Source organism: Dromaius novaehollandiae, chromosome 1 (assembly GCF_036370855.1).
Source record: "Dromaius novaehollandiae isolate bDroNov1 chromosome 1, bDroNov1.hap1, whole genome shotgun sequence".
In the NCBI taxonomy this organism is placed as follows: domain Eukaryota; kingdom Metazoa; phylum Chordata; class Aves; order Casuariiformes; family Dromaiidae; genus Dromaius; species Dromaius novaehollandiae.
This window is the reverse complement of record NC_088098.1, coordinates 53,413,662-53,428,587: the sequence shown is the minus strand read 5'-3', so window position 1 is coordinate 53,428,587 and position 14,926 is coordinate 53,413,662.

Below are 14,926 nucleotides of genomic sequence, written 5' to 3'. Positions count from 1 at the left end.
AGCTCTGAAACTTTTTCTGCCTGCTGGCTCTGGGCAGCCTCCTGTCCCGGGTGGTGGTTTCATGATTTGCCCTTTGGATGCCTGACTCTGCTCCTTATATCAGCAGAGGCCAGAAGCCTGAATGCAGTCCTTAGAGGCACCTCGCTATCCGTCTTGCTCCCTGGGTCTGGAAAGGCAGTGGTTGCTACCAGTGCCACAATTACACTTCATGTAGAGCATTTGTTTTCTTTCTCTTAGATGATTTCCAATGGAAAAACCTGAGGACTGGCTGGTTTCTTTCTGAGGTCATGTCCTTTTGGCTCTTTAGAGCCTTTCCTAATCCTCATGACCTGACCACTGTTCTCACTAATCTAACGAAGCTCAACCTCTGCCTTTGGAAAAATGACGGTTTGCAGCTTGTGTCTCCGGAGAGTCCTGGTGGAGGACAGGGAGCAAGCCAGCACGTACCAGGAGGAGGATGCAGGTTGCAGCACTGTGCGTTGTGTCAACTCTCTGCCCTATCCCTTGGAAGCAGCATTTCCAGGGGGTGATGCAGAGGAAGGGGGTTATTCTCAGTACTGCTGTTGACTGTTGACTTGCCTTGTGTCTTAGGGCTTGGCAAAAAGCTGCTTTGTGGCTTCATTTCCTTGTCCCTGCAACAGGAATAGTATTATCTGCTATCTAATGGCTGTGTCATAAGGATTGAATAAGTGATTTTTTAAAACATTGGGAGATGGATGAAAGGCATGAGAGAGGAGTGAAATGCTCTAATGAAACCTTAGCAACCGCCTTTGCCTGTTTTCCCTGCACACACTGATATGTGTCTTGCATGCAGTGCTTCCTCGGGAAAGAGCTCACTTGAAGCATGCATCACTTGGAGGCAGAGTGGTAACAACCAGCTTCCCTGGTTGCCTCCCACTGAGGCCTACGTGTCAGGATAAATGCCATAAGGCCAAAACCATTAAAGAACAAATCTCTAGGTCAAAGCAGTTCTTCACCACAGACCTCAACCCATATAGGATCAGAGGTGGGGGGACAGAGGAGCCCTGCAGACAAACCTGCAATTCCCGTTGCATGAGGCATCCTGCTGCAGGGGGTATAACAGGTACAACCGAGGCCTGCAGGTTCCCTTCTCTCTGCATCATGTTGGACCCAGAATAGCAGCTGTTCATTAGGTGGCACTATAGGCCCATGATTTCATGGGCGAGTGCAATCTCTAGAGGGCTCCTCAAGGTCTGGGCTGTGGTTTGGAGGCTCAGAGGCTTCCTTGACCTATTTGCATATGTTTTTCTGGGGAAACATGCTGTCCTGACAGTCCTGGAATGACACGGAGCTGCTATTGCAAAAGCAAAGCAGCAGCAATCAAGACTTCCTGTGCGGCCTGCTGGGCCTGAAGTCTCCAATAATTGCCTTGGAGGGACCGCACAGCTTGAGGTAAAACCAGTGCAGATGACTTAGGCTCCACCTGCTCTCGGTCCTTAGCTGTACAAAGGCAGCGTGAAGGGCAGTGCTGTGGGACTGCTCCTTTCCCCTGAACCATGCGACACCAGAGCCAGGTTCCCCTGCAGCGCTGGGAAATGTCTTCTCTCAGACAGCCTACAGAGGGGCCTCATGGGCTCCTGGAGACCCAGAGGGAGCAATGTGCTCTTAGAGGTGGCGGTCTCTGCACTATGCCGCTGCATCTCTGCCTCCCACCTCTGCCACGGGGCCATAGTGGGGGCCTTTGGACCCGAGGCTGGAGCCTGCTGTGCTTTTGAGTAGAAGATACCCAACACATCTGGGATTGCTCCTTTTCCACCAAAACCTCCTGAGCTGAACTGGGGTAGGGAAGGTGCCTTTGTTCTGCTAACCACCCCCCACACACACACACCTACTTCCTCACCTTGATTTCCTTGGCATTTTTCTGGGTAAATGTTTATACAAGTTTTCAACGCCAGGGAGAGCACTGGCAAGATCTGGGAGTGCTTCCCTTGTATATTTTGGCTGAAGTGCTTTAACTCTCTTCCTCCAGTGCTGCCAGTTATTCCAGGCCTGACTCAGTCCTCACAAACATACGTATTCGCAACTCTACTGAGGCACACCTGCCTTCGCTGGCAACTGCCACGGCTATTCCAGTTGCAGCACCCCTGCTAGAGCTGGGGCCAGGCTCTTCCGTCCCAGCTGGCAGCTTAGCCGATCCCCAGCCCCGGGTCAGCAACCTGCAGCCTACTCAGTGCTCCCCTGTCTGAAACTGGAAGATAAATGTCCTTGAAATCTGAAGTAACCACGATAATTTTATTTTGAACGGGAAAATGGACTGTTTTTCCCCTTATCTAATTGATTAGGAATGTCAAATATTCTTTTCTGTACACTGTGCATGCCTCTTATTTATGTAGGAAGCAGCTGGTCTAGGGATTCAGCCAAACACTTTTTTAAGCTAAAAAATTATACTTTCTTTTTTTGGGGGGGGGAAGGTATTATTGTATTTCATTGCAAGTTGACAGATAGAATCCATCTCTCAGCTTTTCCCTCTGCGTCCGAACATGTCTCTGGGAAACGCTTGCCACATCCCTGCTTCAAAGATAACTGCAGGTGTCTGGGAGAAAAGGGCTGAGGTAGGGAGCTCTGGTAGAGGTGTCGGTGTTGGAATGTGGTCAGGCTGATGGGACATTTGCAGCTCAAGAGCCGCGTCTGGGTGCCTGAATGACATCAGAAGAAATCTTGGCTTTTGTCTGGATAGATTTCTGCCTACTTCTATTTATGCACAGTGCTGAGCAGTACTAGATACAGCAGTTACTATCTAGAGAATGATACTAGCTTTGGGTCCTCGTGACTGTGTAAGTAATTGCTTTCTGTAATGGGCTTAAAATGGAGTGTACGTTCCTGTTTTTTTCTCAGTATGCAGTTATGCTTCCCACCCAAAATTTTACAGGGTTAGACTGAGTTTCATAAAGTTTTCCTAGGAAGTATCTGCAGTTCCAGCGTAGTTAGGTTTGTTTTTGACAGAATCTGTTCATTTAGTCTGGTTGACAGATAAACTGCTGTAAACTTGCAAAATCTTGCAGAAAGATGGTTCTTGATATGATTTGGTCAAATGGGCAATTAAAACTCTGAAAAGATTTAGTATTCTTTAGAGTCAACTGTCATAACACCTGCAAGTCCATGCCAGGAAGGCTGCCAATCGATAAAAGTATGCTGTAGAATAAACATTTAAATAATTTAAACAGGAGGGAAAATAGACAATTGGCATTATAGATGTCACCATAAAACAGTCAATACATATGTGCACCTGACATAAAACTCCAGTAGAAGTGGAGCATTAATCCACCAGCAAGGGTGTGATCTCTTTTCCCACACCAGCAAATCCCAGTTGTGTTCCCATTCCCACAGTTGATATAGGCACTACCACATGTCAGAGACTTAGTTTTGCCAGTCTTTCACTGCCCCACTTAACAAAAGGCCTCATCCCAAAGTAGCCTGCTGCAGCTCCACCTGACCATAGGTAGTGATGGTGTGAGTGCATAGTCTGATAAAGGGGAATAGATAAAAGAAGTGGTAATGAGGACATTATAAGGCCACGTATTGAATGACGTACATAAAAATATATCTCAGATATCTCTGTTCACAGAAGATGACAGCAGCAGCAGATCGAAGTTAACCTTGTGTTCCCCTGGATGCTCTGTCTTCTGCAGGAAAGCTTATGACCCAAACAGAAGACTGGATTCAAGGTATCCTACCTGTACAGCCACAGACTACCCTAGCACAATGCTATTCTATGAATGCTGTGATTCCATCACTCCAGCACTTTGAATCTTGAATTTTAATATTAATGATCTAAACTTCACTTGAGCAGTAGTTTCAGTGTAGTTTTGGCATCATCTGCAGGTGGTTTAGACTTTGCTGGAGAGAGGTGGAACATACCAAACAAATGGGGCAGTGTCTTACCTCACCTCTTAAAAATGCTCACCTAACTTCTTCACTCAGAGATCACCGAACGAGCGATAGGTTCCCACTTTCTGTAATGCAGATCAGCCTGGCAGCTTCCAAATTACAGATGTGTGCATGCCTCTGTAATCGAACTGGGATCTTCCCGGACTTCGCCGTTGATTTCAAGAGCCCTTATGATGAACAGAGCAACCACAAATGAGGTTCAAGTATGGGAGCAAACAGAGGTATTGCCAGGTAAGGAGGAACTTATCCCAGGCCAGATAGCACATTTCCACCAGTCAAAAAGCAGGCCTGACCATGACAGGTTGCTACAGTAAGTGGTCATTTTGATGGCTACCTTGAAAATAAGACAGTCTGGTGAGTTGGTGTGATTCTGATACAGCTTTCAGCAGGCTCACACTTGAGTAGTCAAGCCCACCACCCATCAGACTCCACACTTGATTTGGGATCACCATTAAAATGGTTTGAAGAGCACATTAGTAGAAGTATTGAGACAACTTGGGCTATCCTACTGTGCAATCTCCCTTGCTATATCCCAGCTGTTCAGTGTTTTCCTAGGGGCCTTCAAAGCTGAATATGCGGCTGGCCTTAGGGCTCATGCCAGAATTATGCTCCATGCCTCAAAGATGAATATATCGCACTTCTTAAGCCATCCAAATCATCCAGTCGTGCCATTGTAGCTGCCCTCTAGCTGAATTGCTGAATGCTGCCTGATGAACTTGTAGGGACGAGGCTGCTGAAAAATTTGACTTCATCTGATCTGGCAGGAAATGCTGAGATTTGTTTAATCAGCTAGCCAAACAACCTCCAGCACCTGCTCCCTCAGTGGCAGAGGCCAAGCAGCAAACATTTTGCTAGATCAAAGTTTCCACCAAGCTCGTGTTGATGGGCGGGACATCCATTGGCAGGGCCCTTCTCAGAGCCCCTGAGAGCTGTTCATGGTGGCTGAACAGGATGTAGTGTCAAACTTGGTCAAGCTGGTTGCTTCCACAAGGCATGAAGACATATATACAGTAACTTGGGCTGAATATTTGGGTTTGGCTCTCCTGGGTTTTTATGTGTGTTATCAAGAGAAGGTGAATTGCCAAAGGTCTGGCATCTCACAAAAGCAATTGCCCTGCCAGAGCCAGGGAAAACTCAATACTCAGAAGCAAGTTGTCAGCCTGTGCTCCTCTTTTCTATATGTTCCAAGGTCTCTGAGGGACATATTCTTTGTCACTTTGCCAGATGACGAGGCATGCTCTGCATGCTGAGCAATCTGGATTTTGCTGAGGTAGTGGTTCCTCTGATCAAATTTTAGCACTAATCATAGTTGAATAAATCAAGACAAGAGCTGTGTTCCTGGACTTGCTGCTGCTTGTCATACACTGGTACATTGTTCTCCAGAGGTGGGATTCACTGTGCTTGCTGTTTGACAGCTGAAAATGAAGCATCTTAAATTGGGCTGACTAAAAAGTAAGCAAACACTAGCAGCCCTTGTCTCATTCTCCAGACAAAGGAGGGAGTTTGGCACTGCCACAGCATGATTCATCCTGACCTGAAAAAAATTAAGTCAGGGAACTGAATCACTTTCTGGACATGCCCATCTCTCTCTGTTAACTAATGAGGGAGCTGAGACAGCTGGGAGAGACTTCAGAGCCAATGTTTAGGTGTCTGCTGTGAGATGAATCCCACCGTCGGCCAAGGAGCTAAGCTTTCTCCCCAGGTCAGTGATTGGAGTTACATCCAAGGGTGGACGGTTTTGGGTACACATGGAGAGCAAAGCAAGTGCGTGGGATGTACAAATGCACAACCTTCTGCAGGGCTGCATGCTGCATCACAACCCTCTTCCAATTTCCTCCCTAAAGACTTCCCACTAATCCACCTCCAAAACTCCTTTGGCATGAATAACATCTGCTCAGAAAATGGCTTTCACTATCGGAGATACTGACTTGAATGCTGACGTGACTGACCATGTATATGTACTGTAGTAGGAAACATGTTTAGCTTCTGGGTGGGGGAAGGACAAACCAAAACAGTGACAACAAGATGCCTCTTTCACAACACGTTTTTTATAGCCCAAGACACAAACATATCGCCCCGGGGCAGCACCTGACATCTGAGCCCAGACAATGTAAGAAGGTGTAACCGCAGATCTGGCCTTTCTGCATTGCCTCAGGAATGTCAGTGCACAAAACAAATCCTTGAAACAAATTAGTCTGCTCAACTTTTGCTTCCAAATTACAATGTCAGTGGCATCCAACTGACTACATTTAAATGTCTCTGTTGTTGAGCAATCCAAGTATGATGGTTTTTGTTTATTCTAACTTCTCTCCTGATAAATTTTGCAGTGTCAGTGGGTGTCAGTGGACATGTATGTCAAACGCCCACTCGTACTTGCCATTTGCTACTCCAGTGCAGAGTATTGCCCTCTTTTCTGGTGCTGGACACAAAGCTCATCATCTGTGTATGCTATTGACTGAGTATTGAACCTTGTGGGCAAGCTTGGGGCTGCTCCTCTGGTATGACAGTGTTGGGAACAGAGCTGCGACATGGCTGGCAGCACCTGAGAGCAACTGGACCACAACAGCTCAAGGGTCCATGCTGGCCAATAGCCTGTGTCCTCACATAAGAAAAGAGAAATTTGGGGGAGCAGGTACACAGCTGAAGTAATGCCATTTGGTGTAAAAAAGACCCCATTTTGCTTAAAAAAGCAGGTCAAGTACTGCATTTTTTCCTCTTTCTTTCTTTCACCTGCTATTTAATCAGAAATCCCAATAATATTCATACAGAGAGATGTAGATCTGATCAAACCCTTGATTACTGTTGACTGAAACGGCCAACAAACAAGAGGCATGGTGTCTCAGATGCAGAATTTATCAGGAAAGAAGTTAGAATAAACAAAAACAGTTTTACTTGGATTCCTCATTTGGAAGCAAAACCCCAGTAAAAAGAAAGCTGAACACAAGCCAATGGGAACTGAAGACTGGAGAGCGAAGGTGCAGGTAATAGGGTTTCCCCTTGTCCTAAATTGGAAGCCTGGCCAGAAAAGTCATGAGCAAGAAGCTGTTCATCCCATGCATGATGTATATTGTTTTGTTACCCTGATTTATTTAATCTGGCAATCAATCAACATATATCACATGACTGCTGTGTTCTGGAGTCTTTTTTAGTATTTTTACTGTATGCCTACCTATAATTTTTGGTGTGACATAACAGGGACTGGCTGAGTGCCTATTAGGAGAGAAAAACCTGCTTTGATCCATCTACCGCCACGGTAGATGAAGCTCGAGTGAGCCCAGAGCTTGTGTGAAGCCCAGAGCATGTTTGTGGCCATACGCTCGTGAGCAGAGAAGTCTTCACCAGTGCTAGGATTGGCCTCACTGATGATCTTCCCATCCGTCTTCCTGGCCTCAAAGCCCTGTGACGCATCCGGGATGGCACGGCGACCTCCAGCTGTCTTGTAAAGATAATAGCCTGCCTATTAGAAACACTGAGGAAACCCTCATTGCAGCAGGAAAGCTGAGGACGAGGGGTATCGGGCAGCGCAGCCGCGCAGGTGCTGGGTGGCAAGGGGACCGCCTGGGCTCGCATGTGCCAAGCCGTCCTTGCTCCTCTGCAGAGCTGGGAATAGCTGATTTACAGGGAGGGGAGCAGGAGCAGTGCCGAAGAAATGACGTTCCCGTGCCGGGAGCCATCAGCCCAGACAGACCCCCGCTCGGCACAGGAGGAAAAACAAGAAGGCCCACAAGGGCCTTGTTGCGAGAAGGAAGTATTATTTAACGTGCATTGTGTTGGGAAACGAAAACAAGGGTCCTGGCCTTGGGCCAGGTCCATTAGCCTCCTTTTTTTTTCTTTTTTCTTTTTCCCTTTTCTTTGGGGCAATTGTTCTAGCAAAGTCCTTTTTGTTTTGTTTGGTGTTTTCGGCATTGACAATGCTCACGGCAATTTCTCAGCCCGCTTCCTGTGTTTTTGGCGCACGGGGCTGCCCGAGCACCAGGCCCGGCTTCCTGCGGCAGAGACGGCCGCCAGCAACGACGGCGCGGCCCGGAGGCGCGCGGGTTACATCACCGGGGGCTTCTCGGCCGGCCTCGAGCGGCGGCGGCGGGCGCGAGCGAGCGGCATGAGTCAGTGTGCACATTTCTGCGCAGTGACTCACTGGCCCCCATCGAGCGGCAGAAAGAAAAAAAATTCCAATCGCATTCTTTCGGGGAGGTAAACAAGGTCAGGCAGCGCAGCAAGATCCTGTTTACCTGAGACAGGACGTATTTGCAGAGCCTGTTCTGGAAATGAGACGTGTTGATATGATTCAGGGTGGCGAACGGGGGGGAGCCGCTCCGGGGGCAGCTGTGGCTGGCTCTCTGCAGCCCCGGAGGGCCGTCTCCGGCTATCCCACTGCCGTCGACTCCCACGGAGGCACCGGTGCCGTTTGCTCCCGGTTTCGACCTGGTGGAGCTGCTCCATGATGCAGGCGGCGAAGCCGGATCCTGCCCACCAGAGGGGTGCACGCAGAGGCGGGGGAGCCCTATCCGGACACCCCAACGAGCCACCAGCCAGTTTTGTGCCAAGGCGGGGAGACCGCCGGGAGGTTCGAGCGCCACCCCGGGAATTTCGGCTCTCCCCGGCCGCAGCGCGGGGATGTCCCATGCAGGGGATCCCGCAGGAGGCAGGGCAGGGGGGCCCCCGGACTGCCAGGCCACCATTTGGCCAGGGTTCGCTGTCGCTCGCGTGCAGCCCTTGATGCGCCGGCGGCCGAGGCAACACGCTTCCTCCTGCGCAGCCTCTTCCCTGCTGGGCGAAGGGGCGCTCTCCCTCCCGGCCCCGGAGGAAGCCCCGGTGGCCACGCGGTTAATCAGCGCCGATTCCAGACGCTGACTGAGTGTTTTTTCCTGATAACAAGACGTGTGTGAGTGTGTGCCGCTCGGGCGAATATCCTGTTCTTGCCGACGGGACGGAGAAGCGGTGGGCCCACATCGGGGCGGGGGGGCAGCGTGCTGGGATTTCGCATTCCTGGCATTCCTGCCTGCGGCTGGGAGTGCTGCAAAACAGCTTGGGGGGGGGGGTGGCTGGGGCACCCCCATGCTGCTGGCTGTGCCCAGGCATTGCCTCCCGCACAGCCCCCCGACCGCCCCTGCGGGAAGGGCCCCGGGAAAGGAGCTGCTCCTCGTCACTGCAGGTGATTTCTCCATGCAAAAGCTGAGGCTGGACGCCAGTACCAAGGGCCCGGCTTCCCTGCTCGGAGGTGTGACGAAAGTTTGCTCTCCTGAGCCCTCTGTCACCCCTTTGCCCATGCAACTCCGTCGTTAAATCCTCTTTCGTGCCCTCTGAGGCCTCCAGTCCCCGAGATGGAGGCAGCCTGGCCCCTTGAGCAGCTCCTCTTTTGCTGCTGGTGTTGGCCCTGTTTCCAGCACCTGTCCCTCAGTTTGGCTTTCAGGGCTGGGCCCTGAGAGAGCCTTTTCCAGCGTGTCCAGGAAGGGTACCCACGCACAGGCCTCGTGGTGGCACGTGGCGACACAAACTTGTGGTGGGGCCGGGGGTGCCTGCTGCAAGACAAAAGGCTCTTGGGTCTCACTGCGTCTCTGCATCCTGCCCTCAGCCACCCTGGCCACCCAAAAAAGTGTGTTAACGCTCAGTTCTTGTAGCTGGCAGTTTCATGGGATGAGAAAGCCTTGCTCCTTTTCCTGATGGGGAGCCACCAGGAGCAGAAGAAAAGGAATAGAAGTGACCCTTGTTTGTGGCGCTGAATTCAGCTCACAGCGAACATATTTCTCCTACTCCTTCCTCTTTCTCTTCACTTTGTCTTTGAAGCTGTAATCCCTGATTTTACAGTCAAATTGTGTCTCTCACCCGTGCCAGAAGAAGCAAAGGATGCTTGGCACATCCCCCTCTCCCAAAGCTGGGCAGAGGCGCACCCAGCTGCCGTCAGGATCAAGCAGGGTGACAGAGGAGCGTGACCCTGCACCTGCTGGAGACGGTCCTACCCACAGCGCTGCCCCAGCTCCCGAGGATGCAGGAAAGCTCTGCCACAGCCTTTCCTAAACCCCTGCTCCAGGTGCTTTCCCCAGGTGGGAATAAAGTGCAGAGCGTGGGGGAGCAGCTGGCCCGCTGCTGGCTCAGCAGCTCACAGCTCCTTCGTGCTTGTAGAGGTGAGCAGTTGAGACAGGATTCGGCTCTGCAATCTGCCTGTTTTGAACATCACAGCAAGGATGGCGCTTTTTTTCCCTTTCTTTCTTTCTCTTTTTTTTTATTTTTTGCTCATTGACACAACAAAACAGAGCCAACTTTGAGCGTGGGCCAGCGTTACGTCATGACCACTTCGTCTCACGGTCACATCAAGATTATTGGAGTCTTGCTCAACAAGGTGCTTGGGAAAACAAAGATTTCTTTCTATCTTTCTTTAAAATGTGCCCCTGTTCTGCATTTTCCAGCTTCTGGCTTTCTGCTTTCACAGCCTGCTGTGGTTTGGTAACTTTCTCAATGAAAAATGCACACATCATAGCCTTACGGATTTTTATAAAAGAACAAGAATGAGGCTCCCCAAATCCGATTACTGACTGTGCACATATGTGTCCTTGGAGGGGAAGAGATGGGGCGGAAAGAGGACGATGCCTCTGGTCACATGCAAGTGATCAAATTTTTGAGGAATTGAAAGCAGCATTATATCTGCAAGATTTCAAAAAAGTGTGTTTATTTCTGCATTTTAGGAAGCGGCCAGTGCAGCAATGTCCCCAAGCACTGAGAAGGCTCACGGGAGGCTCTCGAGGGAGTCCCGGCCAGAGTCCGCCTCGCACCCCCCCTTGCCGGGGGGATGCTGCTGCGACTCAGCCGGGATCATGTCTCGTGGCCTGGAGCGCAGATGCCGCACCAGATCGCAGCAGGGGGCTGAGGAGGGGGCTCGAGCCCCTGGAGCACCTTGTGGAAAGCTGTGATCAGATGTGGGTTCAGTTCATGAAGTAGGGACCTGCAGCTGTGCACGTGCCACAGGGATCTGAGCCTCATCCGCTGCTCCCAGGGCCTCTGGCCTGGCAGCAGCAGGGTGAAAAGCTGGTGAGGCTTTTGGTTTGTTTGTTGCCTTTTTGTGTGCGTGCAGGGAGACTTACCACTAAGCCACTATGATTCTGGTAGCTGCTGAAAAGCTGTATTTCCGGCGTGGGAATCCCCCAGTGACATGGAGTCAGGGTATCTGCAGGAAACCCCACAGAGCTGCCTTTGCTCAGCTCAGGGTGCAGAGAGGCAGGTCCTCTCCATCTCAGGGCCTGCCTGTGCGGAGAATGGTCGTTGTGCATTTTATTCCCAGTGAAGACAGCCTTTTCACTCTGCTGTGGAAGTGGACTAAGCCAAACTGCAGAAAGGTACATGGTGTGGCACCAGACAGGGAGGATTTGTGCGCTCTGAACTCAGCGCTCACTATTGTGTAGTAGCTTCCCCCAGAGCCAGGTGTGGGGGTCTTTCCTGTTTATGTCACTTTATTCCTAATGGCTTAAACTCACCTTCTTTTCAAATAGTCTTATATGCTGAGGAGAGCCCTGGTGTTGGGGAAAGGGCAGAAGATTTTGGACAACATTGGCTACTGCCTTATAAATACATATAATGTAAGGATCCTGGGTCCATAGGATAAATTGTATCAAGGTCTGATGCTCACTGGCAAAGCGTGTCCCAGTCTGAGATTGCCGGGAAAGGGGCACATGTAGGTCCCGTGCTCCACAGAGAAAAGGTCCAAAGCAACCTGCTCCGAGACACAAAACTCCAGTTGTTCAAGGACTTCAGCCCTTCCCAGAGCTCCTGGGCCACTTAGGTGCCTGGAAATGGGAAAACCCCACCAGGGATCCGCTGGACTTTCCTGGGATAACAGCCCAAATGATGAAACCTGTTAGGTCACTGGGATGATCTGCTTCCTTTTATGATCAAAATCAAGTGCCAGTATCACAGGTTTCCTCTTTCCTTAGAACAGGGCTTTCTTGATACCACAAATCCTTCTTGGGATGCTAAAATTAAATGTCTGAAAGCAGATGCATAGTGTTGCAACCGGTCTGTATAATGCATGAGTTGAGCAACAAACAATAGAGGTTGGAAATAGCCGGGACTGAGATTTCCTCTTTCAGTTGCAGAATGCAAATGCTGGTGTGTGCCTAAGCCAGATGGCAAAATGCTTGCCCCAACCAGGTTTCCTGGCAGGCAGGAGGGATCTTTGGGTGAGGGAGGGGGATGAGGAAAAGAAAAAGACCTCAAAAGGTAACTCCTGCCCTTCCTTGCCGTAGCGTCATCTACCGCTACTACTTTACAAGTCCACTCTTTGCCTCTACAGCTGGTTCTTGCAGCTTCTCACAAATTTAATCAGGTTTCTTTTTAAACCCATGGGTGGGAACTATTGCCACCTCACGCTGGTGATAGAGATCCGAGATGAAGAAGTCTGTGCCCAGAGCAGCCCTGATGCTGCCAAATTCTGGTGCTGTGAGCCCTCTTATCCGGTCCCTCTTGTCCTAGGGAGCCAGGCCCTACCAGCCCTGAGCAGCAGCAGAGCTTGTTGCTCACTGAAATTAAGGCACTGCGGTGACCACTTACATCTCCCTGAGCCCACATCACATGGCACCAACCTCAGACAAGCACAGACATCCAGGTGCCATCAGGCTCCTACTTGCCCCCCTCCAAATCAATGAGCACTTGTCCCATTTGAGGTCTGGGGCCTGCCTGTCCTACCCATGGCTTGGTGCAAGGCCTTGCCAGGGATGCTGGTGGGTCCTGGACTTCACTGGATCCATCAGCCCATTGAACACTGGAGGGGAGCTTGTGGTGGGCTGCCTTTCCCAGGTGCTGTAGTCCCAGCTGGGCACTTCTAGTTCTGGTTGTGCATGCAGAGTTATCTACGCATCCGTGTTTCTGTCTCTGAGTAGGAGCCAAATGAAAAAAAAAAACACCTGAGATCTCCTCCAAACCCCTGTGGTTGCACCTTATCTGACTAACATGACCATTGTGGCCCAAGAAAGGACTCCGGGCTGGGCAGCGTAAGGTGGCTGCATGTCAAGTTTGTGACACTTTGGCTTTGTGGCCGGGGTGTCCCAAATGCCAGGAACACTTCCAGCAAAGATGCCTTTCTTCCCCCAGCTGTATTTACAGAGCAGGTGAAGCACGGAGGTGGGCATGGCGGTAGCTGCCATTTCCCACTGCTTGCTGTCTGAGTGCCTCTGCTTCCTGTACAGGTGCTCGCATGCACACAGATTCTTTAAAGGTTTTTAATCCGCAGCCACAAATATTGATGCTTTCCAGCTGGCAAAAATCCCCTGCTGAAGGTTGGCCTTCCTCTGGGACCGGTGGTGTACACAGCCGCTGTTCTTCCTCTCCCTGGTGCTGGGACGTCTCTAAGCTCAAAGGGCTGCTCCTGTATCCATCCGCTCAACCCAGTGCTGTCTCCAGAATGAAAGGAAGCTGCTTAACCTGAGCCACAGCAGTTAGCTAGCCTCTTGCTTGGGAAAACTGTGCAGGGTGAGCTTGCAGTCCCACAGCCCCCTTTCTCTCTGGTGGCAGGGCCTGGGGTAGAGCAGGAGGAGAAGGGAATGGGCAGGTTCAGCCCTGGGCCCCAGACCCGTGTTTGCAGGGGGGCACCTGGCTCTGCCTGTATATTCAGAGTGGGAAACTGGGACAAGGTTTCTCTCCCACCTTGTAGCAGCATCTGGCTGCTCCTTCCTGGCCACAAGCTTTGAAACCATCTACAAAACCTAAGTAAATAAATAAGCACAACAATAGGTTGCAGCTTCCCCAGTGGAACTATCCATGGAAAAGCGAAAAAATGTATCACGGGGGAAAACTCTAAATCCTGTTCAGCTGCTCCTTTCTGTTTCATTTAATGCACTTGAAGGTGGCGGGACTGGGAAAATGCTTTATTCGATTACCAGGCTGTTCACACCAGTTGAAGCCGAGCCAGGAGAGCGGCTTGTGCGCCAGGCTCGAACGGAAAGAACCAGACCCGATTTCAGCCCTTTTGAAAATGGCCACGTGCCGGTTCAGCCACAGCGGCCCCCAGGTGAACGGGGCTTGGCTAACGAAGCTCGCAGGGTGCTCTGATGGGCCCGGCCCCCCAGCCCTGCCCAGGGAGCGGGATGCGCCACCGGCTCCTCGTCTCGCCCCAACGGGCTCCGATCTCACCCCCGGAGGGCAAAGCGCCTCATCTGCATTTGGGCTGCCTTCAGAGAGAGAGCGCTCTGCCTGCGAGCTCCCACTCAGGATGGCTCCTGCCCATCCTTTCCCGGGCTCAGGGCTCTGCCACGAGCCTGGGGGCCAGCAGGGCCCGTGTGCTGGCAGCGGTCAGGATGTTCCCTGCTAGCGAGAGCTACACTGCCACTGCGCAGCATCGGCCAGAGCTGCCTCAAACTTTCCAGTGCAGGCTATGCTCGGCTTGCAGTGTTTTGCCCGTGGCCATCAGGTTTATGGGACCCCAGGGAGTCCCCCCTTTTCCTCCCCTCCCCCTGCTGGCACTGGCTTTTTTGTTTTTCTTCTTGATTAGCGGAAAAATTCCTGTATCTGTTGGAGGGAAGGAAGGTCTCTTCTCTCTCTCTTTCTCTCTCCTCAGTCAATTAGCGAAACGCAAACAATTTCCATTGTCGCAGGGAAACACTTTTTCCATGTAAATAACAGCTCTGCTGGTGTTGAAGAGACAGGACCCTTCCCACAGCCCCGCACCCCGACAGGAGACACCCCCAGCCCCACGCTGGCGTGGGACAGGGCTGGCAGCAGGTGCAGGTGCAGGCAGCCGGGTGCTGCTCACCCAAGCCCAGGCGGGTGTGTGCCGGGCACCTTTTGCTGCCCCACGGTGCAGCAGGCAGCATCGCTCGGTCCCACGGCCACTTCCCACCCGGTGCCTCTGCTTTTCAGCACGTTAACGCCTCAGTTGACGGGGTGATGGGAGGAGGTTGGTGCATCCCTTGGTGCTGCCGGCTGATTAGCGCGGGCAGGGAATTGCTTGGATGCACACAGCCAGCCTGGGGCCAGAAGAAATGCAGGCACCTCGCGTAGCGTCTCCCTCTGGGAAATCCCTGCGAACATCAAG